Source organism: Lupinus angustifolius, chromosome LG11 (assembly GCF_001865875.1).
Source record: "Lupinus angustifolius cultivar Tanjil chromosome LG11, LupAngTanjil_v1.0, whole genome shotgun sequence".
Lineage (NCBI taxonomy): Eukaryota > Viridiplantae > Streptophyta > Magnoliopsida > Fabales > Fabaceae > Lupinus > Lupinus angustifolius.
Window position 1 is genome coordinate 18,376,321 of NC_032019.1, and position 4,844 is coordinate 18,381,164.

Below are 4,844 nucleotides of genomic sequence, written 5' to 3' on the forward strand. Positions count from 1 at the left end.
TAATGTATCATATTCATACTATCTCAAAGATCATTATCAATAATGATAATAACAATTTTAAGCTGATTTATTGAAGCACGTTTCTTTTACAGACATAAATAAATACATACAAGTATATAACTATATATATATATATATATATATATATATCATTTATTCAAATTTTTTTGAAAAATCAATAATAATTAAATATGAAGAATACAATAATAATGTATCATATTCATACTATCTCAAAGATCATTATCAATAATGACAATAACAATTTTAAGTTGATTTATTGAAGCACATTTCTTTTACGGACATAAATAAATACATACAAGTATATAAATATAGATATTCTAGAACACTCCTTATTAATTTATATTGTTACCGTAGCTTGCAACAATTCTGAATAACACGGAATAATCGTTATTGGCTGAGTCACGACCAGGTCATTCTTTTTAAGACGTTTCGTGGTACTGCTAAAATTGTGCAAGTAGACTATCAACCACGTCGTCCTTAGGATAAAACAGCTTAGTTCTCTATTATAAGATTTCTTACTACACTATAAGAATCGTTCTTGAATACACTCACAATATGACTACCAGTGTCAATTCTCGATTTCCCACAATATGACTATTTGTGCTAATTCTTTTTCCACAATACTGATTACTAGTGTCAGTTCTCGAAATTCTCACTTTGGCTGCATGTGCCAATTCTCAAGTGTCACGGAAAGAAAGAGGGAGAAAGTTGCTGGAAATCCACCGACTGAATATAAGGGGGGAGAAAGAGAAGTTCAGAGGTAAACGCCTTCAACTTGGTGTAAATTATAATGAGAGAAAAATGTCTCTATTTATAGCGTAAGACCTCCAACAGCTCTCTAACGGCTCTTTCACCAACAACTCTATTACCAACGACTTTATCATAATGGCCGAGATCTCCTCCGACGGCTCTTTCCTTGTTGCATGTGTGTGTTGTCTTGGTCAACACACGATCCAAGCCAAAAGGCCCCAAAAAATTAAATAAATTAATAAATAAATAAATATTTTATTAAAAAGAATGTTAGGCCACAACTTAAGGCTTATAAAGTCTTTCAACTTCCCTCCTCCAAACAAAGTGGGACTAGTGAGTTTTTTCATTTCACTTCAAAACATCATTCTTTCAACAAATTCCAACAATCCCGCACTTGAAATTAAAAAATGATTTCCGGGAATTTCTGTGGTCTCAATAAGATTATGTATAAACAAAGGTGTTATGCGACTTGAACCTTTGCATAGTGAATAAGATCTAGATTTTACTAGAGTGACTCATAGTCTTGAACTCTATCTCCAGCATCAAACCACACACAACCTTTTCAAATGTGTATTCTGTAAAGCCTGTGCGTTAAAGGTCATGCACATCTATCCGAGTATAGTGAACGCTCTAGAAGTTTATGCCCCAAAATTTCACAGGAAGCGGCCTCCACTTTCACATTCACATAGGTGAGTCTATCAAGAGTACTATTGTAACCTAGGTACTCCACTCCAATTAGAGTATAGATCTCATTAAGAGTTTAACTCATCCTAACATATGCTGCATGAATCATGCTTTTCATAATTTTATAGCATGTTCATTCTCATATCACTTCACGACTTGTTATTACACATTGAACCTATTTCTTGGGATCTCCAGTCAGTTACGTAGGATTATCATCATGAGTGATCATCGTTCTAAGGGCAATAGTGCCATACTATTAGAAGTATTATGGATTTTCTCTCTAGATAGTCCTTTCGTCAAATGATCTACTAAGTTATTCTCAGTGTGTACATGATATACTCTAACAGCTCCTCTAGAGAGTAACTCTCTAATAGTGTTGTACTTACGACGAATTTGTCGTTTCTTACTGTTATAAAAACGATTCTCAATTTTTGCAATAGCCGTGGTACTATCACAATGGATCAACACAGCTGAAATTAGTTTTTACCATAGAGAAATCTCTGCAAGTGCTATCAGTGGTAAACCTGCATAATAATCCCACAACATAGGCAATGTCGGATCTAGTACAATCAGTGGCATACTGAAGGTTACCAATAATGCTAGCATACTCAGCTTGTCTTACACCTTCACCAGTGTTCTTAAAAAGTTTTACACTTGGATCATATAGTGTGCTAGCAGATTTATAGTCAAAATATTTATATTTCTTTAAGATCTTTTCCACATAGTGAGATTGATCCAAATAAATTCATTATTTTGACCTAGTAAGCTTTATACCAAGGATTACATTTGTCTCTCCAATGTCTTTCATATCAAAGTTGTTACACAACAATGATTTCACATTATTCACAACATGAATGTTGGAACCAAATATGAGTAGGTCATCTACATAGAGACATATGATAGTGGAAATGTCATTTTCTGATTTGTAATAAATGCATTTACCACTTTCATTCACCTTAAACTCATTCAAGATCATTAAGTCCTTAAATTTTTCATGTCAATGCTTAGGTGCTTGCTTAAGACCATACAATGATTTATCTAACTTGTAAACCTTATTTTCTTGCCAATGTATTACAAAACCTTCAGGTTGTTCCATATAGATTTCTTCTTCCAAATCACCATTTAAGAAAGCAGTTTTAACATCCATTTGATGTACTAATAAATTATGTATCGTAACGAGTGAAATTAGTACTCTAATGGATGTTATTCTAGTAACAGGTGAAAATGTGTCGAAGAAATCTACATTCTCTATTTGCTTGAAACCCTTAGCTACAAGGTGAGCCTCGTATTTATCCACTATGCCATCAAGTTTTAGTTTCTTTTTCAATATTCACTTACAACCAATATGTTCGCAACCAGGAGGCAAGTCAGCTAAATGTCAGGTCTTGTTAGACTTTAGAGAATCTATTTCATGATCTATGGCCTTTTGCTACGAATCAACATCCAAAGAAGTCAAAGCTTCTTGGAGAGTTGATGGATCCTCTTCCAATGTATAAACCATATAATCAGGTTCATACTCTCTAGTAGTCCTTATTCTTTTACTTCTTCTAGGTTTTATTTCTAACTCACCGATATTATCATTATTGCTAATCACATGTATGTTACTAGTTGTTGTGCCCTCACTATTCCTCAATTTGAAAGGGAATTTCATTTCATTGAAGTCTGCATCGTTAGACTCAATGACCACTTTCATGTTAAGGTCGTAAAACATGTACGTCTTGCTGTTTACAACATACTCAATGAATACACATTCATAGGCTCTACTTGCGAGTTTAACTCTCTTGGAGTCTGATATCCAGACATAGGTCAGACAACCCTAAGTTCTCAAATAAGACAAGTTTGGTTGTCTATTCTTAATAATTTCATATGGGAAAATTTTGCTTTTAGCCTTGGTGACTCTATTTAGCACATAACATACAGTTAATAAAATTTCACCCCACCAAGAGGGTGCTGCACCAGAACTTAACATAATAATTACAACCAATTCAGTTAAATTTCTATTCTTTCTTTCAACTTTACCATTTATTTCAGGTGAATATGGTGCAATTGTTTCATGAATAATGTCATTTAATTTATAAAAATCATTAAACATGTTAAAATTGGTTTTTCTCATAGAGGGACTTCATGAGTATACAATTTAATTAGTGAACTACCAGTTAAATCATTATATTATCATACTAATACTCTAAGTAATTTGATGATATATAAGATATTAATAACACGGACTATCTACTATGCATACAATATGGAGTTTGTGGAATTATTTAACCTCAGCTTACAAAACATTCTTCCATAGAGTGGGGATTAAACGTCACTAAGGCCAGCTTCACAATTCTCTCTATTCAAGAGTTGGGTTTAGTCGTTGGGCAATAAAATACACATTACTTCATTCGATTAGCCCAATAAAAGAACACACGTAATATTGTCAATATTATAATATCAAATAATTAACATGGTGTAATGAAATTATAATTTAATGTCAGTATTTGAGGTCCAAAACTAAACTAATCTTGTTTAATTTATTCAAAATGTACTATATTCGGTGCATGTGAGTCTACCAGATCAACAATAACCAATTCATATTATTAAATTGGTGGGCTTATCAAATAGATTCAATTATTTCCTTTTCGACTCAATCAAGGGTGTGATTGTTCATTTTCCTTGTTAAAATCGAGTCAACCCTAGACCTATTGGACTCATACACAAAAAACTTAAATAATACAATTTTATAACATGACTAAATACCACTTTGGCGGCGTTTGGTAAAAAAAAATGTTGATATTTATGAAAATTTTACTTGTGAATATTTCATGTTAGAAGAAAAAAAAATGTCAAGGAAAATAGAGTAAATTAATTGACACCCCTGAGTTTTAGTAAAATACGAATCACCGTTCACTTTTCTACACCTACACGAACCCCTAATTTTTATACTTTCATTACACCGACCACCCCTGCATGAGAAATAAGTGTAATCTTTTAAACAAACAATATGATAAATGCAGTTAAGTTAAACAAAACATCGTATAGTGTGAAGACAAGTTCAAATAATATACAAATCAATGTATCTTTATTATTTTTTGTTACAAAATGCATCAACAATTCTAAAGAGATATTGCTTAAGTCGCTCTTATACTATATCGTAATGAACGAAAAATAATAAATAGGTATTGACTCATATATTATTTGGACTTGTCTCCACAATATATCATGTTTTGCTTAAATAAATTATATATATCACATATTTTGTTTAAAAGATTACACTTATTTTTCGTCCAGGTGATCAGCGTAGTGAAAGTATAAAAATTAGGGGGTATGTGAGCGGTGGTTTGTGTAATTTCACTAAAACTCAGGGTTCTCATCTCTCTAGTAGATCTCCTTAATGACACTTC